Consider the following 24,724-nt stretch of genomic DNA (forward strand, 5'->3'; position numbering starts at 1 on the left):
TTACATGCAAACCTGTCCAACATTTGCCTCACAGAGAAAACCTGTCTTTTTTATATTGGTTGAGTAATTTATCTGCCATTCATCTGAAAAGAAAAAATTACTACCCTTTTTCCAGGCTATTCCTGTACAAAAATCTTTGAAAAATACCCTGGAAAAGGAGAGATATGCGACATAAAAAAACAATAAACAACAAACTCTAAAAGACTTTTGGAGAATTACATCTCAGCAGCATGCATCCTTTCCATTAAATATTACACTAAGCAATATTCTGATGTAAAAGATCCATTGAAGATTTTTGACATGAAGACTAGCTTTTGTTGTTTTGTGTTGTGAGATTGTCAAAGATTGTAAGAGACAGGAATAAATACAATTACCAAGGACTTTAGGGACATTAGAGAAATGGAAGTTGGAGAAATGGAATTTTTCTTTTTCCTTTTTTTTTTTTTTTGAGATGGAGTACTCCATCTCCCAGGCTGGAGTGCAATGGTGCGATCTCAGCTCACTGCAACTTCCGCCTCCCAGGTTCAATTGATTCTCCTGCATCATAGCTGTGACTACAGGCTCCTGCCACCCTGCCCAGCTAATTTTTGTTTTTTTAGTAAAGACAGAGTTTCACCATAATTGCAAGCCTGGTCTCAAGCTCCTGATATCAGGTGATCCACCCATGTTGGCCTCTAAAAATGCTGATATTACTGGCATAAACCTCTGCACCAGGTACCAGAAATTAAAGTTCTATGTGTGAAATGATGTAATTCTGGCTGAGTGAATGACAGGTGAGAGGAAATGAAAATAAAACACAATTGAACATATTTAGATCACAGTGAAATTAGCTGGCTTATTGGAAATAGCTAAATGACTACCAGTGTAAATAGTATATTTATTCTGAATGAATTGCTAATCTAGATTTGTGAGATAAAATCATTATTTTTACAATACAGAAACATAAACTGCATTTCCATATACCAACAATAAATTTGAGAGTAAATTAAGAAAACAATTGTTTGCAACAACATTGAAATAAATATAATGCTTAGCAACAAATTTAATGAGGAGGTACAAAATTTGTACAATGAAAACTACAAGATAAGAATATTTATAAAATAAACTAAAAAATATTTAAATAAGAGGCAAGGAATTCCATGTTCATGGACTGGAAGCCTTAATAAAGTTAAAATGACAATATTAGCAAAAGCAGTGTTACAAAGGTACTGTAATCCCAATTTTTAATTTTTTCCAACTTTTCTTCTGCAAAAACAGAATAGCCCATTCTAAAATTCATATGAAATTTGAAGGTACTCTGAATATCCAAAATAATCTTGAAGAAAAGAACAAACCCAGGTGGCTCACATTTTAAACCAGAACATAAAAAGCTGCTATAATTAAGTTTGATACTGGCATAAAAGCAACGATAGAGAGAAAATTAATAAAATAGGTAACTCCAAAAAAAAATACCTTGCATAAATTGTTGATTGTCTTTTGACAAGTGTGCTTAAACCATTATGTAAAGGAAATGATAGTTTGTTCAACAAGTGAGGCTGGGAAAACAAGTCCAAATTTAAACCGGTAAGTTTAAATCTTTATCACATTCCATGTAAAAAGTTAAAACAAAAATCGATTCAAGACATAAAAATGACTGTTAAAACTTTAGTGGTTTCTGATGGTTGTTTTTATTTATGTGGATCAGTACTACCATGAACAACTTTATACACACTATGTATAAAACTTAGAAGAGATAAATGCATTCCTAGACACACACACACCCTCTCAAGACTAAGCTAGGAATACACTGATTTCCTAAACAGACCAATAACGAGTTCTGAAATTGAATAAGTAATACATAGCTTGTAAATCAAAAAGAGCCCTGGACCTTATGAATTTACAGCCAAATTCTACCAAATGTACAAAGAACAGCTGGTACAATTCCTACAGAAACTATCCCCAAAATATGAGGAGACTTCTCCCCCAACTCATTCTATGAAGTGAGCATTATCTTGACATGAAAACCTGGCAGAGACACAAGAAGTGTAGAAAACTTTAGGCCAACTTTCTTGATGAATACCAACACAAAAGTTCTGAAGAAAATGTTTGTAAACCAAATCCAGCAGCACATCAAAAAGATAGTCATCATGGTCAAGTAGGCTGCCTCCTTAAGATGCAAGATTGATTTGGCATATGCAAATCAGTCAAAGTAATTCATCACATAGACAGAATTAAAAAGAAAACACGATTATCTCAATAGATGCAGAAAATAATAAGAGCCATCTATAACAACCCCACAGCCAATATTCTGCTGAATGGGCAAAAGCTGGGAGCATTACCTTTGAAAACCAGTACAAGGCAAGAATGCCCTCTCTCACCATTTCTATTCAACATAGTATTGGAAGTCCTGACCAGAGCAATCAGGCAACAGAAAAAAATAATAAATAAACAGCATCCAAACAGGAAAAGAGAAAGTCAAACTATCTCTGTTTGCAGACAACAAGATTCTATATCTAGAAAACCCTGTAGTTAGAACTCTAAAACTTCTTTAGTCAATGAACAACTTCAGCAAAGTTTCAAGATACAAAATCAATGTGAAAAAATCCCTAGCATTTCTCTCCATCAAAGATAGCAACACTGACAACCAAATCAGAAAGGCCATCTCATTCACAATTGCCACAAAAATAATAAAATATCAAGTAATACAACTAACCAGGGAGGTGAAAGAGCTCTACAATGAGAATTGCAAAACACTGCTTAGAGAAATCAGAGAAGACACAAACAAATGGAAAGACATCCCATGCTCATGGATGGGAAGATCCAGTATGTTTAAAATGGCTATACTGGACAAAGCAATTTACAGATTCAATGCTATTCCTTTCAAATTGCCAATGAAATTATTTACAGAGCTAGACAAAACTATTTTAAAGTTCATATAAAACCAGAAGGCCAGGAGTGGTGTCTCATGCCCGTAATCCCAACACTTTGGGAGGCTGAGACAGGCAGATGGTGATGTCAGATCAAGACCATTCTGGCTAACACAGTGAAACCCTGTCTTTACTAAAAATACAAAAAATTACCAGGTATAGTGGTGGGTACCTGTAGTAACCCAGTGATTCAAGAGGCTGAGGTAGGAGAATGGTGTGAATCCAGAAGGTGGAGCTTGTAGTGAGCTGAGATCCTGCAACTCCACTCCAGCCTGGGTGAGAGAGTAAGACTCTGTGGGGGGAAAAAAAAAAAAAAAAAAAAAAAAAAAAAAAAAAAAAAAAAAAAACACAAATAGATGAGGCAATTTCAAGCAAAAAGAGCAAAGTTGGAGGTATCATGTTTCCTGACTTCAAACTATTCTACAAGGCTACAGTAACCAAAACAGCATGATACTGATACATATACAGGCACATAGAGAAATGGAACAGAATAGAGAATCCAGAAATAAGGCTGCACATCTGTGACCATGTGATAATCAACAAAGCTGAAAAAAACAAGCAATAAGATAAAGATTTCTTATTCAATAAATTGTGCCTGGATAACTGGTTAGCCATATGTGGAAGACGAAGCCAGACCCCTACTTTACACCATATACTATAAATAAATAAATAAATGAATAAATAAATAAATAGATAAATAAATTCAAGATTGAGGACTTAAATATAAAACTGAAAAGTATAAAACACTAGAGGACAATTCAGACAATTCAATCCTGGACATAGGAACATGCAAAGATTTCATGACAAAAACACCAAAAGCAATAGTAAGAAAAGCAAACATTGACAAGTAAGATATGATTAAACTAAGAGTTTTGCGTAGCAGAAAATAAAACTATCAGCAGAGAAAATGGAGAACCTACTGAGTGGAAGAAAACATTTGCAAATTATGCATCTGAAAAAGATCCGCTATCTCAGCATCTATAAGGGACTTAAATTTACAATAAAAGAAATCTCATTAAAATGTGGACAAAGCACATGAAAAGACACTTTTCAAAAGAAGACATGCATGTCACCAAGTAGAGTAAGAAAAAAACCTCAGCATCACTGATCATTAGAGAAATGAAAATTTAAACCTCAACGAGATGGCCAGGTTCGGTGGCTCAAGCCTGTAATTCCAGCACTTTGGAAGACTGAGGCTGGCAGATCACGAGGTCAAGAGATCAAGACCATCTTGGCCAACATGGTGAGTCCCAGTCTCTCCCAAAAATACAAAAATCAGTTGGGTGTGGTGTGTGCGTCTGTTGTCCCAGTTGTTCAGAAGGCTGAGGCAAGAGAATCATTTGAACTTAGAAAACTGAGGTTGCAGTGAGCTGAGATCATGCCAGTGCACTCCAGCCTGGTCACAGAGTGATACTCCATGTCAAAATAGGAAAAGAAAAAAAAGAAAGAAACCACAATGAGATGTCATCTCACACCAGTCAGAATGGCTATAGTTAAAGAGTCAAACAATAAATGTGGGCAAGGTTGTAGAGAAAAGGGAACTTATTGTGCAAATGTAAATTAGTTCAACCATTATGGAAAGCAGTTTGGCAATTCCTCAAAGAGCTAACAGCAGAACCATCATTCAATAGTTCTGCTTGCAATCCCATTACTCTGTATATTCCCAGATAAATAGAAATTATTGTAACTTAAAGACACATACATGCAAATGTTCATTGCAGCCCTATTGACAACAGCAAACACATGGAATCAACCTAAATACTATCTGTAACAGATTAGATTAAGAAAATGTGCCACATACACATTACAGAATACTATGCAGCCATAAAATAAAGAAATCATGTCTTTTATGGCAACATAGATGTAACTGGACGTTACTATCCTTAGCAAACTAACACAGGAACAGAAAACCAAATACCGCACGTTCACAGTTTTATGTAGGAACTAAATAAGAATGTATGAACTCAAAGAGGAAAACAACAGACATTGGGGTCCATTTGAAGTTAGAGGGTGGGAAGAGGGAGAGAAGCAGAAAAGATACCTATCATGTACTGTTCTTAATACATGGATGATGAAATCATATGTACAGTGAACCTCTGTGACATATGTTTACTGCGTAACAAACTTTCACATGTACCCCCAAACCTACTGTAAAAGTTTTAAAAAGTTAAACTTTAAAAACTCTTAGGAAAAAGAATATGCAAAAATCTTACAACATTAAATTTGCTGATTGTTTCTTGACTGTTACACCAAAAGCATAGGCCACAAAATGAAAAACAGATAAATTGGACTTGATGAAAATGTGAATCTTTTGTGTTTTTTTGATATGAAAACACTCTGTTGTTCATGTTTTTTGATACCAAAAAAAAAAAAAACTCACTTATACTAAAATTTGGTACAAAAAGCATGAACAACAGAGTGAAAAACAACCAGCAAATGGGAGAAAAGATTTGCAAATCATGTATCTGACTAGGTACATAAGGTGTAATATAATAAGCAGAATATATAAAGAACTTCTAAGACTCAACAACAAAACAAAACAACAACAGTATTTATAAAAAGGAAGAGGACTTGAATCTATACTGGGTCAATAAGCCTACAGAAAAATGCTCAGCATCACCAGTCATGAGGGACATGCACATCAAAACCACAATAAGCTACCACGTTACATCTATTAAGGTGGCTATATAAAAACCAAAACAGCAAAAACGAAAAAGATACTGGCTAGGATATGGGTGAAGTGGAACCCTGGTGCATGGCTGGTGAGAATGGTTTATCAACTGTGACCAATGGTTTATCAACAGTGATCAATAGTTTGGCAGTATATCAGAAAGTTCCATATAGAATTACTGTATGTTTCAGCAACAGATGACCACTTCCATATGTTTCAACTACAGGTGTATCCAAACTAATTAAATGCAGTGACTTAATCTGCAACCTCTGTCTCTGGGGCTTAAGCGATTCTCATTCCTCAGTTTCCAGAATAGCTGGGACTACAAGGATGCACCACTATGCCCAGCTAATTTTTAAATTTTTAGTGGAGACAGGGTTTTGCCACGTTGCCCAGGCTGGTCTTGAACCCCTGAGCTTAAGTGATGTGATCATCTCAGCCTCCCAAACTTTTGGAATTACAGTGTGAGCCACCATGCCTGATCTCTGTTATTCAATTTAAGAACTGCATGCACAGATGTGTTTGGGTTTTTAAATTTTATTCACTTATGCACTGATACTTTCACACCAATTTTTATAACATAGCAAAATTCCATCTCTACAAATAGTACAAAAATTTGCTGGCCTTGGTGGTGTGTGCCTACAGTCCCAGCCACAGGGGAGGTCCATGTGAGTCAGAAGGATCACTTGAGGCTGGGGAGATTGAGGCAGCAGTGAGTCATAATTGCATTGCTGTGCACTCCAGTCTCGGTGAAAAAAGAGATCCCATCTCAAAAAAAAAAAAAAAAAAAAAAAAATTGCAATGCTGATACATGCTACTATATGGATGAAACTTGAAGACATTATACTACATAAAACAAGCCAAATACAAAAGGATAACTATTTAATGTTAAATTTTGTGTGTAGGGGAATGTCATATGAGGCTGTCCCATTCTGAGGAGGAGCAGATTGTTGGGTTGTTAGAATACTGATAGCTCACGTTTACAAACCAGGTCATGGCTGGCAAAGGAGGAAGGCAAAGGCAGCTGTGGTACTCATCCACATGAATTGATTGTTCTGTGCCCTGGAGCTGTTATCTGGTGACTTCCAAGGCTGAAGGTCTGTGCAGACATAAGTCTATGCCTCATCTGGGGAGCAGAAAGTTTCATGGGGTATAAGGAGTATCACTGATGGCCAGAAATAGCTCTGAGTCTTCCAAATCTGGCTGCCAGTTACTGTCTTTGCAGAGCTCCACATAGGAGATTGACAAAAAGGCTTTAATCCGGTCACACTCTGTTTCCTCTGGTGCAGGGCAGAAGCTTGCTGTTGCCAACAAGGGCCAGCACTGAAATGAGGTGAGTGGAAGAACAGACGGTTCTCTAAACCAGCCCAGAGATTGCTGAGAAAGGCATCCTGTGCAGAAGATACCGCCATGACAACCCAAAAGGGCTCTGTCCCATATATTAACACAGACATAGATATTCACAAAGAGGTAGATATTTGTTCTATTCCTTCTATTTCCCTGAATAAGTCTAATACAAACTGTAACTAGCAAAAGACTGCATAAATTATCAAAATCATACTAACAAGAAAAGTCGAGAATCAGATGGCTTCACTGATTATTTGTTTTAAACATTAAAAGACGTAAACCAATTTTTCTCACTCTAACAATTGCAGTTAGTCAATGCAATATACCAACTCAGTAGAATGAATTTAGGGAAAAAAAATTATCATCTCAATTGATGGAGAAAAAACTTGACATAATGCAAAAGGTTTTTATAAGAGCATCTAGTAAACTAGATATAGACTAAAACTTCCTTAACATAAAAAAGTACCTAAAAAACCTCAAAACTACCATTACATGCAATGGTGAAAGACTAAATGCTTTCTCCTTAAGATCAGGAACAAGACAAGCATAGCTGCGTTCATTACTTCTGATCAAAATTGCAATACAAATCAGGTGAGAACAATTGAGCAATACAAGATAAGAAACATTCCAATTGGAAAATAAATAAGCTTATTTCTACACATAGATGTTATAATTTTACATATATAATTAAAATCCTAAGTAATAATAAAACTGTTAACACTAATAATCAAATTCTGCCAAGTTGTAGAAAAGAGATCAATATATACACATTAATGGAATATAATTAAGGGTCAGGGAATATATCCATACATGTATAGAGATGGGGTTTCACCGTGTTACACAGGAGATGACTGTGGAGGAGCAGGTCCTGCCAGTTTCACAGCCTGATCTCTTCTCTTGGGATGCCGAACCCCCATACTCACCATTTCACAGCTTGCAGGATGTCCTGGTATCTTAGCTATGCATCACAGAGACTGTGAGCTATTAACAGAGACTGTGAGGAAGTCTCCTGGAGCTCCCAACGTGGAGAAGGCGGAAGAGGAGAGATGGTTCCCAAGTTCCCGTGCAAGGGAGAGAAAAAGTTCCTGCCAAACGCCGGAAGCCACGCCATCCCTTCCTCTCCAACTGCGTGCCTGATTGGGCGGTTCCCACGCCACCTACACTGACGGATAAAGTTCCAGGGCACACCCACTCCCGCCCCTACCCCCACGCTTGCCCCTACCACCCTCCCCATCAGCCTTAGTGCTTTTTTTTTTTTTTAATTAAAATCTGGGATACATGTGCAAAACGTGCAGGTTTGTTCCATAAGTTTACATGTGCCATAGTAGTTTGCTGCACCTATCTCAAACTCTTGACTTCAGTTGGTCCACCCACCTCCGCCTCAGAAAGTGCTGGGATTGCAGGCATGAGCCACCGTGCCCCTCTACTGCACCTATCAATCCGCCATCTATGTTTTAAGCCCCACATGTTTTAGCTGTTTCTCCTAATGCTGTCCCTTTTCTTGACCATTCTCAGACAGGCCCCAGTGTGTGATGTTTCCCTCCTTGTGTCCATGTGTTTTCACTGTTCAACTTCTACTTATGAATGAGAACATGTGGTGTTGGATTTCCTATTCCTGTGTTAGTTTGCTAAGGACGATGATTTCCAGTTTCATCTATGACCCAGCAAAGGACATGAACTCATCTTTTTATGGCTACAGAATATTCTATAGTGTATATGTGCCTAATTTTCTTTCTCCAGTCTATCATTGACGGGCATTTGGGTTGGTTCCAATTCTTTGCTATTGTAAACAATCCTGCAATAAACATACGTGTGCATGTGTCTTTATAGTAGAACGATTTATAATGCTTTGGGTATATACCCAGTAATGGGATTGCTGGCTCGAATGATATTTCTGTTTCTTTGAGAAATTGTCACACTGTCTTCCACAATGGTTGAACTAATTTACACTCCCACCAACGGTGTAAAATCATATCTATTTCTCCACAGCCTCACCAGCATCTGCTGGTTCCTAACTTAAATAATTGCCATTCTAACTGGTGGGAGATTGTATCTCATTGTGGTTTTGATTTGAATTTCTCTAATGACCAGTGAAAATAAGGTTTAGGCTTTTTGGTCACGTAAATATCTTTTTTATTATTTATTTATTTATTTATTTATTTATTTATTTATTTATTTAGACGAAGTGTTGCTCTGTTACCCAGGCTGCAGTGCAGTGGTGGGATCTCAGCTCACTGCAATGTCTGCTTCCCAGCTTCAACTGGTTCTCCTGCCTCAGCCTCCTGAGAAGCTGGGATTACAGGGGCCTACCCAAACGCCCAGCTAATTTTGTATTTCTAGTACAGACGAGGTTTTCCCAAGTTTGCCAGGCTGGTCTAATGATCCTCCTGCCTCAGTCTCCCAGAGTGCTGGGATTACAGGCCCGAGATACCTTACCCAGCCAAATGTCTTCTTTTGAGAAGAGTCTGTTAATATCCCTTGCCCACTTTCTCCTGGTATTGTTTGTTTGTTTTTTTCTTGTGAATTTGTTTATGTTCCTTCTAGATTCTGGATATTCAACCTTTGTCAGATAGATAGACTGCAAAAATTTTCTCCCATTCTGTAGGCTGCCTGTTCACACTGATGACAGCTTCTTTTGCAGTACAGAAGCTCTTTAGTTTAATTGGATCTAATTTGTCAATTTTTCTTTGTTACAATTGCTTTCAGTGTTTTAGTCATGAAGTCTTTGTCAGTGCCTGTGTACTGAATGGTATTGCCTAGGTTTTCTTCTAGGGTTTTTATGGTTTGGGTTTTTACATTTAAGACTTTAATCCAGCCAGGTGCAGTGGTTCACCCTTGTAATCTGAGCACTTTAGGAGTCTGAGGCAAGCAAATCACAAGGTCAGGAGTTCGAAACCAGCCTGGTCAACATGGTGCAACTCTGTTTCTACTAAAAATAACAAAAATTATCTAGATGTAGGGGTGGGCACCTGTAATCTCAGCTACTTAGGAGATTGAGGCAGGAGAATTGCTAGAAAGATATTTCCTTTTCTATTTGAAAATGGAGGTTGCATTGAGCCGAGATCAATCCACTGTACTCCAGCCTGGACAAATAAGTGAGACTCCATCCCAAAAAAACCCACAAAACAAAAAACTTTAATCCATCTTGAGTTAATGATTTTATAAGATGTAAGAAAGGGGTCCAGTTTCTGTTTATTGCATATGCCTAGCCCGTTTTTTCAGGACCATTTGTTAAACAGGAATTTTTATCCCCCTTTGTTTGTTTTGGTCAGGACTATTAAAGATCAGATGGTTGTAGATGCATGGTGTTATTTCTGAGGTGTCTGTTCTGTTCCATTGGTCTATATATCTGATTTGTACTAGTACCATATTGTATTGGCTGTTATAGCTTTGTAATATAGTTTGAAGTTGGGTAGCATGATGACACAAGCTTTGTTATTTTTGCTTAGGATTGTCTTGGGTGAACAGGCAAACAGGCTCAAATAGTTGGAGTCACATGTCCAGAGTATCACAGGTAATTAAGAAGTGAGCTGAGACTTGAAATGCACTTGTTCTTTCCCCTCCAGAATCTGTTGCATAATGCATCTTAACAGCTATTTAAAGGTAGGAAGAAGAACATTTGGACACCTTTTTCACAACTTTTTAGGCATTTTGATAATGCAGTAAAGACCCCCGTCCCATCCCTGAGCCCCTCTCTTACCACACTGCACTCCACTGCTGACCACATCGTGAGGTGGCCATTGGGAATCAGGTGGGAAGCAAGGGCCGGGAATGAATAAGCGAGAATTATATTGCCCAAATTTGCTAATCTAAGAAAGGCTCCTCAATCATTCTGTGTGAGGAGGTTATGCCATGGTAGTTGTGCCCTGACTGTGCTGCATCTCAGTTTGACTTCTGTTTTTGAGAATCACCGTATTACTCTTATTAATGGGGGTAATTCTCTTTCTACTTGAAAACGACCAACTGTCCTCTGCAGGTGCCCAGATTTGACTTGCTAGTTTAGATTCTGAAGGTAGTGGTGAGAAAATATTTGGGCCACATTTAGAATACCTCAGTCTCAGCTGGAGAATATACAGAAATTTCTTAATACTATCTAACTGTTTTCTCAATAATCATTATATTTAACTCTGATAGCTTGAAGGGCAGGGCTGGACACAGATGATATAATCTTCAAAGTTTAATTTGGTTGTAAGTATTTTTTTTTGTTTCATTTTGCTTTGTTTTTGGATATAAGGTCTTGCTCTGCTGCCCAGGCTTGAGAGCAGTGGTGCAATCATAACTTATAATTTGGTTGTAACGGTTCTTTAAAAAATATATTTTTGGCTGAGTTTGGTAGCTCACAGCTGCAATCTTAAAACTTTGGGAGTTGAATGTGGGATGATTGCTTGATCCTGGAAGTTCAAGTCCAGTCTGGGCAACATAAGTAGGCTCAGTCTCAAGAAAAAGATTTACAAATTGTCTGGGTGTAGCATTGCTTGCCTGCAGTCCTAGCTACTTGAGAGCCTGAGGTGGAAGCATCACTTGAGCTGAAGAGTTTGAGGCTACAGTGTCCCATGATTCAGCCACTGCACTGCAGCCTGGGTGACAGAGTGAGACCTGTATGTGTATGTATGTGTGTGTATACATATATAAAAATATGTATGTTAAAAAATTCAAGCATGGGAGATAAGTGAAAGCCCACAGTGGGGGATGTGGAGAAGGGCTAGTATGGCTCTTGCAACTCAGTGAGACTTGGTTTTCCATCTTGAAGAAGTGCCCATCCACAATGACACCATAGCCTAGCACAAGTCAGTTCTCACACTCCACCTGCTGGGATACCACTATGTACCCTTTTTTAAAAAAGAAAATCTTTCACCTAAGAGAAAGAGAGTAGAAGAGGAGGGTTTCACATTCATAGCCTTCTTTTTTTTTTTTAATGAAGCAACAGCCACTTGTCATTGGAGTTGTCAAAAGGTGACCGACAGTAATACAGTTAAGGAATCAACCAAAGAAAATAGGCCTCTCAGGTGAGGAGAAGGCACAACGGTAACTAAACCCAATCCATTCTCAGCTTTGCATGGTGAAGACATCTCAAGAACAGGTGTTAGCTGTGTGAACTGTGTTCACTGGACAAGGCCAGGGGAAAGGAATTTCTAAGAGATAGAGCACTCTCTAAACACTTCAAAAGACATTCACTTATACACGTGGCTGATAACATGCTTACTCTGAGGAGGGATTGCTGAGCAAGAGCGACCAGCTGTAAAAGCTGTAAACTCTTCCTCTCATAGGGTCATGCCACCCCCACAGACAACCCCTCCCCTCCGAGAACCATAGGCTCCAGTCATCAGATGCACCTGAGGGACTGCCTTCCTCCCAACTCATTAGCTCTCCAAGAGTGTCCAGATCACTCTAAAACTTACCCTAGTATGGCCAGTTGTAGATTCTCCTCCATTCTTCCAGCAGCGTGACTCCTGAAGAGTGCTGCCCAATCCTCTTACCTCAACTCATGTGTCAAGGGCCAGTTCCTGGGCAGTTAGATGTCCAGTGACCTAACAGGCTCAGCATGCCCAGGGCCTAGCCCCACAACCTGGCACCTCTCCCCCACCTAGCCTTCATGCTGGCCTTTTCTCTTCTGTCCCCAATGTCAGGTGAGGTTCACCAAAGCCACACTCATGAGCCTGGAAAGCGACAGTTGGGTGAACTCCAACTAAGTGCCTGTTACTCCACCCTCTTATCTCCCACATAAATGACATTATAAGCATAATTTTACATTTGATTAAATTTATACATATTCTTCTTTTCATAACATTTCTGACAACAGCCCTCACAACCAAATGAGTCTGGGTTACAGAACACATGGGTGAGGCTGCTGCAGCAGGTTTCACTTCCCTTATTCCAATGTGAAATGAAAATGTGATGGTTTAAAGACAAGAAAAATTTATTTATCAAGTGTGGGGTTGCTGCACTTGCTAGTTCATGCTCACTTCCTTTGAAATAAGGTATCTGGACAGACCATATTCATAGGTAACTCTATGCAAAACCCCAGACAGAAGCCCCAGTCAGACACAACTCCTTCAGGCTCACAGGGCATCAACCTCTCCCTTCATGTTGGGCTCTGACAGCAGGAAAGGTAAGGAGCACGGACAGGGGTGACAGGGAGCAGCCTCGGGCCTTAGGGATCCCCAAACTTACCAGAGCTGCTCTCTGTAGATGGGGCTGTGTGGCAAGGATCAGGTAGGGAGCTGGGCTCCACAGAGAGGTGACAACCACTCCTGTATCTCTAAATTTCCACCAGGATCCATGATCCAGCCCTGCTTTCCCCTGGGCCCTTCACCCACCCACCCCCAGTGTGTGTTAGGTGGCTCAGGTCAAAATGGGAGAATAATACATTCAGACTGTAGCTTCTGGGTATTCCCATCTGATATACAAGGAGTAAGGAGATAAGTCAGGGCCTGTGGTGTTGCCTCTAGATATGTCTGAGAGCAGGCAGGCCAGGGTTGGGCACGTAGATATCTACATGACCACCACTGCTGACTTCCTCCCCATCACTCAGAGTTACAACCAGACCAGGCCTATGATGATTAAAAAAAACACTGCAACCCTCATCCTGTCACAAAACTAATGTGCACCCAGTGCCACCCCTACACAGATCTCTGGCTTCCTATTCCAGGACACAAAAAAGCCTCTTATCTTTTCTATTTAAAATCCAGATTTTAAGTGAGATTGAGCTTGGGGATAGTGGCAGCAAAAGCAACAGCCAGATATATTCACTCTAGGTGTATACACTCATGGCTTGGGCATGTTCCACAGTTGTTAGAGGATGAGACCTTGGAGGCACCTATTTCCCAGCTGCTAACTGATATCCACACACTCCATTCATGTGTCTTCATTTAGGCCTCTGCATCAAATATTCCTTGAGCTATTGCCAACACATCTTTTGGGAGATGTCATTAATTGCAGAACCAGCCCCCACTTGTTCTAGAGGCAGTCGGGAGCTATCTGGTCAGCTCCTAATCCCCCAAGACAAAGGTGCTGTCCTCTTGCCAGTGCTCACATCCAGCAGTACCATCTCAGGATGTTTTTCCAAACACAGGCAGTGTGAGGTAGCAGGCATGGCATGACAGGCTCAGGACCATGGGCAGTTGATTCCTGGAGAAACAGCACAGGGCAGATGCATCTGTGGGTGGTGCCATAACAAGTGAAGAGAGCCACAGCTCCTGCTCCCCACAGCCCCAGCCTAGATGATGTTCAAATCTTCCCAGATGGTATTGGGCTGCCTGATGCCCATCACTCACCTGCTAATTAGCACTGCCTTGTGTTGGTTACTCAGGAGAGGGGGTGGGGTGTGTAGATCCAGGGTGGGCACCGCCTCACAGCCAGAGTCCACATGATGGCAGACAAGCAAGCAAGCCCAGGCAGTTCTGCTCTAGACACTTGGCCTCATCTCCTCTGGCTGCACTTTCTGTGTATACTTTGTACAAAGGTAGCAAAAAGATGTCAACAGTAGCTATTGTGACATGAAAGTCTATGCCACCTTAAGATCTTCTAAAATATTGTTGTCCGAAGTGGACTTTCTTCTAATAAAATTTTTACAAATACAAAAATACAAGCCTGAAACTACTATAAATGAAATATTAGGATATTTTAAGCCCATAAATAAATAGACAACATGAAAACAGTCACTGTTTGGTTGCAAAGCACACCCTCAGGAAGAATGCTCAGATGAGCAGGCAGGCCCCAGATCCCCCACCCCATGATGCTCTGTCCCACTTTGCAAAGCTTCTCCATTGGCCAGTCCCCACTGCTTTCTGGTGAGATGTCCAAGGTGAATTGAGTGCTGAAAGCTGTATAGCTGATGGAGCTGACTGCCTTGCACACATTGAAAATCACCCCCTGGCTCCAAGAGTCAGCTGTGGTGACACCCCTTAATGGGAGGTAGTGCCAAGCCACCATCAGTGTGCCTGGGCTGCCCTGATCTATACACCCCAGCTCTTTACTGGGATGTCTGTCTGCTTCTCTCAGGGGTTGGGTCATGAGCCACCTCTGGCAAGGACCAGCTTGCTGGACAGGCTGGGCACTCTCCCCCAGCATCCTCAGCAGCCCTGCCTATGCTGTCACCGGTGCTGATGATCTCCAAGATAAGATTAGGGGAAATTTTTCAAGGCAACTCTTTCCCCCTAATTTCTCAATCTTAATAACAGCACTGATAACTTTTAAGCCCTAGTAAGCTGAACCTGTAAGACAAATGAGCTCCTGCCTTAGAAGGGCCAAGGTTGGGCAGTGTGTGCCCAGGTGAGAGCCCATTGGTTGCTACTGAAAGGGGAGAGCTGGATGGATCTGGCCGCTTAGCCTAGTGAAAAGTAGGGCCTTCTCCTTCCAGGGAATCAAAGTCTCCAAGGCCAGAAAGAGATGCTTGGGTGGTCTTTCAAGAAGCAGAAAGCTAGAAGGCCTTGCAAGGAACCCCAGACAGCCTTTGGGGTGACTGAGAGGGCTGGACTTATTCCTGCTTTCCTTGGTTACATTCTGCCAGCAAGAAAACCTGCCTGCAGATGGTAGGTGGGACTGAGGCTGCCAGTCAGTCACTAGGGTCTGTAGGCACTTTGACTGTGGTTCTTTTTTGAAGCAGCCACTCAGGCCAGTTCTTGCAGAGCAGTTCCCTCATTGTCTGCAGCTCCTTCTTTCAGTCCTGGGACCATAGAGGGACCAGGGTGGGAGGCAAAGGCTCAGCCTGTGCCCCACAATGTGCTCTTAGAAGTCTCCTTTTTCTTTCTTTCTTCTTCTTTTTTTTTTTTCCAAATGGAGGAGAAGTCTCTTTTGTTACCTCCCTATGGACAACCTCAAATTTCCAAATGAAAAGACCCAGCATGGAGCCTCCAGGAAAGTGCACAGAATTCTGTCTAGTACTCAGGAGGCAGGGGTTTCCCACTGAGGGCAGGATCAGTCTGCATGACCCTGTTCAGGAATGTTCTCCTCATAGTACAGCCTCAAGGTGTAGGCATTCTCTGTGTGCACACGGTCCATGGCAGCCTCTGCCTGGGGAGCCATCCAGCTGCACACGTGCAATGGAGCAGTGATCTGGGTGAGTGTGTGGTTCTGGACCTCATGACAATCAGGGGAGAGGGAGACACAGAGCCCACTGGGCCCAGAACACTGCCATAGGCTACTTTTCTGAGACTTCCATCTGCTCTAGAATGTTCTTGCCCTGATAATCTGCCCTGAGGTCAGATAGAAGCAAATTGCCACCACTCCTGTGGATGCCCCCTGTCATACTGACAGCTCCCTAGAGGGAACTCAAGCAGTGGGGGCAGATTGTTTGGGTGGAAACTCTGGAGTTTTGGCTGGCTGGTTCATCCAGTAAGCCCCTGGAACATGACACAGGTCAGGGGGAGATGAAACAGTGACATTACATTTTATTTTATTTTATATTTTATTCTATTTTATTTCATCCTATTCTATTCTATTCTATTCTATTCTATTCTATTCTATTCTATTCTATTCTATTCTATTCTATTCTATTCTGTTCTATTCTATTCTATTCTATTATTTTTTGCGAAGAAATCTCACTCTGTCACCCAAATTGGAGTGAATCAACATGATTTCAGCTCACTGCAACCTTCACCCACTGGATTCAAGGAATTCTTCTGCCTCAGCCTCTGAGCAGCTGGGACTACAGGCATGCATCACCACACCCAGCTAATTTTTGCATTCTTAGTAGAGGTGGAGTTTCATTGTATTGGCCAGGCTGATATTAAGCTCCTGACCTTGTGATCTGCCCACATTGGCCTTCCAAAGTTTTGGGATTACAGGCATGAGACACCATGCCTGGCAGCCTTACCTTTTCTTTCTTGGCATGACAAAGTGTTTTGTGAAGTTCAGGCTGTGGTACTTGAGCAGCTTCAGTGGCGAATGGCTTAGGAAGCAAGGGCTAGTGGGCTTGGGTTTGAGCAATAGGCTGTAGGCCTACAAGGAGGAAGTGGGCACTGAGCAAGTGCCCTGGATGTCTGTCCACAGACCCAGAAAAAATGACATCCCAGGAGTTTGTAGGGAGCTGGCAGAGACTTACTGGATCCAGTAAAAGCCCCATGCGGATGCAGTGATGGGGCACTTCTTGTCCTAATCTGTAATTACAAAGAGGTACATGAAATCCCTTTGCATCTTGCAGTTTCCAGGAAGTGGTTTCCAGATGCTCATGCTAATTACTTTTAGGCACTGAAAACGCTTCAAGAATGGTCAAGCAGAAATAAGGTCTTCATTTCACTTAGGACCCTCTTCTTTGCTCCCTTTGGGAGTTCCACCTTCCAATCTTGGCTCTGGAGACACCATGGTCCCTCCTGGGTCCCTGGCAAGATGTACGCAGGTGGCACACTGTCAGTGAGGCTCATCTGCAAGCCATTCTTTCACTTCCTACTGTTTGAGGGACTCAAGGCTGGTAGTCAGCACAAGGCCACCCAAGACCAGATCTCTCCACCTAAATTTGACCCTGGTTTGAGTGCCTCTAGGCCAGACCCCTCCAGGTGGGAAAACCTGGTCCTCAGCCTCTGGCCTCCATGCTCCCCATCCCTCTTTTCAATCCTGGCCCCAATGTCTCCCCCACCTCTCAGGTCATTGGAGAAGATACTCGGGAAAAACAAGCAGCTTTAGTCAGCCCTGCTAAAGTTGGCAGATGGGCCCAGGCTCTTAAGCTGCTCTTGGGAGCGGCTCAAGTGGAAGCAGGCCTTGAATAGTGTGTGTAGTTCTTTCAAGGAGAGGGAAGTAGGATGTTACCAGTGCCCTGTACCCTAAAACATCGCATCTAGCACAGAAAATAGTTTGCAAGACGCTCTCGTGGGTGATTTCAATTTTCAACTTTAGGCTTCCATTTTCAAATTCCATAATGAACACATTAGGTGGGGTTCTAATTTCAACACACACACACACTCACACAGACACACACTCCTGTCTGCTAGTGGGCAGAGATCCTTTCTTACAAAGAATCTTCTGACAAATGCCTCTGAATCACATGTGGGTCTTGAAGAGCTGACAAGGCTAACTGCTTTTTATTCACTAGTGTCTTGGGTAGATGGAGCATTTAGAGCTGCCTTTTTGGGCAGCCCTAATGCAGGGGTGTGCTGAGGACTCCCCAGGGCCTCCAAATTCAGGACTATCTTCCAGTTTGTGTTTCACTGAATTTTAATGGTGGCTGTTTTGGGAAAGAGGAAAGGTTCTGTGATCAACTATGGGCACCATTGAGCTACAAATCTTTTCCACACTTCCTCTTAGCAAGCAGGTAGACCCTGGGAACATGAGTGGCTTTTCCCCAGGGAACATGAGTACATGAGAGATTTTGCTTTACAACCAGGTGAATCTCACCACAGCAGTTGGTGCTGTACTGGGCAGATTTCCCCACTCAAATACTGTGGATCTTTTTAAGTTTTTTGTATTTCTTTTTTCCGCAAGACATCATTTATCTTTATAGAATTTGATTGGGCTTATATGAAGGCTGGCTTGATACTGCCTGATTTTTTTAGAATCACAACTCCGCTCTTTAACTTGTGGGCTATGAAGTTATAAGGTGTTGGTGTGACAGGCTGAGAAGCAGGCGTGTGCTCCAATCCTACATTCATATGCTTATCTGTGACACAAGACATCCAAGGATTGGGGAAGTCCTGCCTGGCCCTTCTTTTGGGGTCCCTCCTCTAGGCAGTCTACCCAACTTCCAATCCAGCCTTCCTTCATACACAGCCCTGAGACCTCCTCCATCTCCTCACTGTTTTGCAGCCCTGGGAAGTGGTTTGGCGTGTTTCTGTCCAGGTGCAGTGAGAAGCAAGTGCAGTGACACATTTTTTCATGGACCATCAGCACTGGCTAAATCTCCTGCAACATCTCCCTAAGGGACACCTGCAGGAAGATGGTCCCAACAACTCTGATGAGAAACCACATGGCTGGAAGCAAAGACTTACTATTTCCCCAGCCCAAAGCCCGGAGAATCTTTCCCAAAATTCTCAGGTTTCCACTTTTTGAATATTTAATTCTTTTTAGAATCCCAGGCCCCCTCTATAGATGCCATGCCTACCTACACCTGTCTGTGTGTGCAGAATAGAGCCTGTCCACACTGACTATTCCTCCAGACCAAGAAAAATCCCTATGCAGAGTAGGGGGAGATGGAAAAACTAAGGGAGACAAAATGGCAGGTTTACCTCATCCCTCGCCCAGTGCTAAGGTCCCCAGGGCAAACAGCTTTTGCCTTCAAATTCAAGTTAACAGCATACAAAATATATTCATTTTTACTTTCCCCACTCTCTTACTAATGTTACAAATTATGTCACTATATATTGTGTGTATTTTCACAGAGATTTAAGAATTTAATACACCATTTTTATTACAATAGCAAATTTTGCATCAGTGTATATACTTATATTTAATAGAGAGCTTTATATTTTCATATGGTTTTATGATGCTGTCCAGCATCATTTAATGTTTCAACATAATTGACTATCATATGCATTTTTTCTAGGGTTATTTTAGTAGTAAGCAACATTAGATTTTTTATTTTAAACTTAAAAATGTTTTATTTTTTCTAATTTTTGAAGTACAGTGTTTTCCAGATCAATTATTCTTGGTTACTATTATTTTTGTTTCATCACAGAAACGTGTAAGGTTCTCAGAATCTCCTCTTTTCCTTCCAAATAACATTTATGTCATTTTCTTCCTATATTCTTTTTATAAGACTCTTCTCTGAATATATTGGTCTACTTGATGTTGTCCAGTAAGTCTCATATTTCACACTCATTTTTTTCCATTTTTTTCAAAAACTAGTTTCCAGGCCTAAATATTTGTGAATAATATATGTTTAATTTTCTGAATCTTTTTTTGATCCATTTTTTGCTGTTGTGTCTCTGTAGTGAATTTGTAAATGCCAGTTATTGGATCCTTCAATGCCACAATTTCTGTTGGGTTTTTAGAAAAAGGTTTCATATCTTTGTTGATATCACATTTTGGTCATTTATTATTTTTAAATGTTATTCAATTGTTTATTTTTGTTTTATTTTTGTTCACTGAGAACTTTTAATTGTTTTCAATTCTTTATCACATATGCAAAAATCTTCATTACTTAAGAGTCAATTTCTGGATATTTATTTTGTTTCTTCCAGTGAAGTGTATTTCCCAAATTCTTCGTATGACTTGTAATTTTTTCATAAGATCTGGAAAATTATACAATGTCCATCAAATCTAGCATTTAAAGCCTGCCATGGCTGGGCACAGTAGCTCAGGCCTGTTATCCCAGCACTTTGGGGGACCAAGACATGAAGATACTCGAGGCCAGGATTTTGAGACCAGGCTGGCTAACATAGCAAAACCCGTCTCTACTGAAAATACAAAAAAAATTAGCTGAGTATTGTGGTGTGCAACTCTCATCCCAGCCATTAAGGAGACTGAGACAAGAGAATCGCTTGAACCCATGTGACGGAAGTTGCAGTGAGCTGAGATTGCTCCACTGCACTCCAGCCTGGGCTACACAGCAAAATTCTTTCTCAAAAATAAATAAATAAATAAATAAATAAACTGCCTTAGTAAAGGGGGATATTAACAGCAGTCATCCAGGCTATAGATTCTGGGGGCTTCACAGATGCATTCTCAGGTATTTCTTCTCTGAATCTGTGTGTATTTCTCAGTTAAATATAATTTGTTTCATTGTTTTTAGATTGATTACCTATTTTCTTCCCCAGTTGACTCTCTGTGGTATTGCAGCTTCTCTAGTGCTGCAATTTCCTTTCTTCTCATCAGACACAACTGTTATCTGTATGACTCCATCATGTCCTTCAGCACTCCATGTCTATTCATTAGGCAATCTCTTGAAAGGAAAAACATTTCAACACATACACTACAGCTTTAATTCTTTCCTGAGGAAGACGCTGGGAGTTGGGCATATTCTGGTGAGCCCAATTACTATTGTGGGGAAAAAAAAAAAAAAAAACTCTGGTGGATAGTCTGTAGCAAAGAAAAAATTCCTGCATTGTGAAAAGAGAGGAGGCAACAGCCATATACAAAGCAAGGTAAAAATAAATGAGCAGGTAACCCATAGGAGAGGTCCAAAGGTCACAGAGAAAGCAAGAGTTTAAATATGGTTTGGTCATCTCTGTTCTAATGGAAATTGTTTTAGAAAAGCCTAATTTTATTTTTCTTGCTGTCACAGAGAAACATGTTCCTGTCCCATGCTTACTATGCTCTTCAATATTCTACGGCTTCCTTTCTCCCTCCCAGAATCTTCCAGTGCATTCACACTGAAAACAAAAGTCCTCCCAGAATCTGTAAGAATCTACATGATCTGACTAGATTTCATTAGTTTTGGGAACTGGGGAAATATGCACACATTTCTGGAGACCTCTATGTTATGCAATTTTTAAATAAATATGTGGTTTCTCAAGTCAAAAATGTGTGAAGGGAGTTGTGGAGGTATTGAGAGGCATCAGGATTTGTTTTAGAAATTCCAAGAACAGTAGTGCAAAGGACATGTGAACAAGGCACTCGGTGCCATCACAGCAAGCCATCATTGCTTCTCAGCATCCTGCTCACCAGTACCCCAGGGGTTGGAAGAACCTTACTAGGCACAGAACTTGCATCAATATCAGGACTGAAATACATTAATGTGGGTGATTTATCTTGAGAAGAGCAATTGTATGATGGCTATGATGAAGAGTATGATTGTCCCATTTTAGATGAAGACAGAGTAGTTGATGAGTTAGATAACCAAATGAGAGAAGGTGGAGTTATTGTTGATTACCACGGTTTTGATTTCTTCCTTAAATGCTGGTTTCATGTAGTTTTTGTGCTGAGGACAGATACCAATGTATTGTATGAAAGACTTGAAACAAGGGGTTATAATAAGAAGACTCTAACAGACAATATTCAGTGTGAGATTATTCAGGTTCTTTATGAAGAAGCCACAACATCCCACAAGGAAGAAATCATGCATCAGTTGCCCTGCAATATACCAGAAGATCCAGAAAATAATGTAGATCAGATTGGCTGGGTGCAGTAGCTAACGCCTGTAATCCTGGCACTTTGGGAGGCCAAGGTGTGTGGATCACGAGGTCAAGAGATCAAGACTATCCTGGCTAACACGGTGTAACTCCATCTCTAGTGAAAATACAAAAAAAAAAAAAAAAATTAGCCGGGGCATGGTGGTGGGTGCCTGTAGACCTGGCTTCTCAGGAGGCTGAAGCAGGAGAATGGCGTGAACCTGGGATGTGTAGCTTGCGGTGAGCTGAGATCGCACAATTGCAATCCAGCCTGGGCAACTGAGTGAGACTCCATCTCAAAAGAAATAAAAATAAATAAATAAATAAATAAATAATTAATTAAGAAAATAATCTAGATCAGATCTAGAAATGTATTAACAGTGGATCAAATATCATAACTCTTGACTTATAAGGCCAGCTACTTTATAATGATTCTTGTTGATATTACTCTGCCGACATCATACAAATTGTTCAAGTATCAGTAACACTTTATTCAAATCATGTGCAGAAGTAGCAGGTGGATAGTATAGAGGTTTATGCCTGTGTTTCTTTTCCTCCATGAGAAACCCAAACACCTGAAATATAATGAATATAGTATTATTAAGGATTGAGACAAAAACTGTACTTTTACAACAAATCGCTAAGGAATAAATAAATCTGACAAAATGGGTGGATATGTTTTAAGTTTATTACAGAAAAAATGCAGATGATCTCTTAAAATAAAACTAAAGACTAAAGAGAAAGCATCAGAGTATTCCTTTTTTCTTTCTATAAATCAGAAAATTAGGGAAGTGTCGTACTCTGTACAAAATTTAAAAGGTACAAAAGAGCATATTGAAAAGTTAGGTCTCCCTTCCAGACCACAATATCCACAGGCACTCCAGGATCCTTCGCTTTAGGAAATAATGTTACTGGTTCCCCGTATGTCTTTTGAGAGGTTTTATGCCTGGATAGTGTATATATATATGTGTGTATAATTTTTTTAAGAATATAGTAGTACATTGCACACACTATTCTGTATCTCTCTTTTTTTACTTAATATATTTGGAGATTATATCATATCAGTACAGAACTCCCTGTTTTCTTTTTTTTTTTAGCTGAGATATACATATCATACAATAAAATTTACAATTTTGATGTGTATATTCAGAACTGGATATGGTGGTTTATGCCTGTAATCCCAGTAGCTGGGGAGGCTGAGGTGGAGAATTGCTTGAGGCAGGAATTCAAGAACAGCCTAGGCAACATAGTGAGACCTTAGACTCTACAAACAAACATAAATGAAATATATAATCCATTGGTTTTTAGCTTACTAATAAGGTTATGACTGTCACCACTGTGGGGAGGCAGTGATGATAAAGGAAAATCCTATATGCTTTAGCAGTCACACTCTATTCTTTCCTCCTCATCCCTTTGCAATTACTAGTCTGCTTTCTGTCTCTATGGATTTGCATATTCTGGATATTTCATATAAATGGGATTATACGATAAAAAAAGAAATTCCAGGAACACCAGAGAGAGACGACACATGTTTTCTGCTTTATAATTTCACATCCTATGAAGGTTTAAAACATAATTCTACCAAAAAATTGATGGAAAACCTTTATGTACAAAAGTATCTTGTTAAATAGAAGAAAATTATTTTATGGAGAATTCTTTTTTCTTATCAGGACCTAATCTTAAAAATTTAAACTGTACATGCCAATAATATCTACTGTAATGTAAGATGGTTTATTGTATGTATTCATTTTATGGATTCCTTACAAAAACTTTTCCCATTGGGGAAATTAGAACATTGCTCTACATACATTGAATTTCCAATTATTACCTTATTTCTCACTTATTATTTTGTGATTCTGTCTTCTTTAACATGAAGATTATTATCACTGTGTTTTCACTTTCTGAATTGTCATATGTCTGTAATTTGTCTGTAATCTTAGTTTCAGCTCTACAATAGCATGCTTAAGGCCTGGCATGGTGGCTCACGCCTATAATCCCAGCATTTTGGGAGGCAGAGGTGGGCAAATCATGAGGCCAAGAGTTTGAGACCAGCCTGGCCAACATAGTGAAACCCCAACTCTACTAAAAATACAAAAATCAGCCAGGTGTGGTGGCATGCACCTGTAATCGTAGTTACTTGGGAGGTTGAGGAAAGAGAATCACTTGAAACTGGTAAGTGGAGTTTGCAATGAGCCAAGATCCTTCCATTGCACACCAGCCTGGGCAGCAGTGAGACTCTGCCTCAAAATATAAATACATAAATAAAACAATAAAACATTCTCAAATATATATTGTATATAATTATGTAACTTATTAAAATATTTGTCTTGTATGTTTCATCGACTTTAGGCACAATGTTATTACTAGCATTTTCTTCCAGTTTCCTCAACTTTCAGCTGAATAAGAGCACAACTTATTCCCAATTTTATTTTATATATCATTTCTTTGTAAAGTATTTAAAATATATATAATTATTATATTTAGAAATGTAAGACTATTCTTCTAAAGGCTAGATTACAGCCTTATCATTTTGTAAGAAAAGCAGCAATGGGCTGGGCATGGTGGCTTATACCTGTAATCCCAGCACTTTGGGAGGCCCAGCCAGGCGGATCACCTGAGGTTAGAAGTTTGAGACAAGCAGCCGGACCAACATGGAGAAACCCCATCTCTACTAAAAATACAAAATTAGCTGAGTGTGGTGGCATATGTCTGTAATTCCAGCTGCTCAGGAGGCTGAGGCAGGACAGTAGCTTGAACCTGGGAGGTGGAGGTTGTGGTGAGCCGAGATCATTGCCCTCCAGCCTGGGAAACTAGAGTAAAAC

At 40.3% G+C, this 24,724-nt stretch overlaps 1 pseudogene; it reads left to right on the forward strand.

Moving 5' to 3' along the window:
• Nucleotides 1-15,922: 15,922 nt before the first annotated feature.
• On the forward strand, nucleotides 15,923-21,922 carry LOC129053312 (adenylate kinase isoenzyme 6-like; annotated as a pseudogene).
• The last annotated feature ends 2,802 nt before the right edge of the window (nucleotides 21,923-24,724 follow it).

The sequence above is a fragment of the Pongo abelii genome, chromosome Y (assembly GCF_028885655.2).
Source record: "Pongo abelii isolate AG06213 chromosome Y, NHGRI_mPonAbe1-v2.0_pri, whole genome shotgun sequence".
Classification (NCBI taxonomy): domain Eukaryota; kingdom Metazoa; phylum Chordata; class Mammalia; order Primates; family Hominidae; genus Pongo; species Pongo abelii.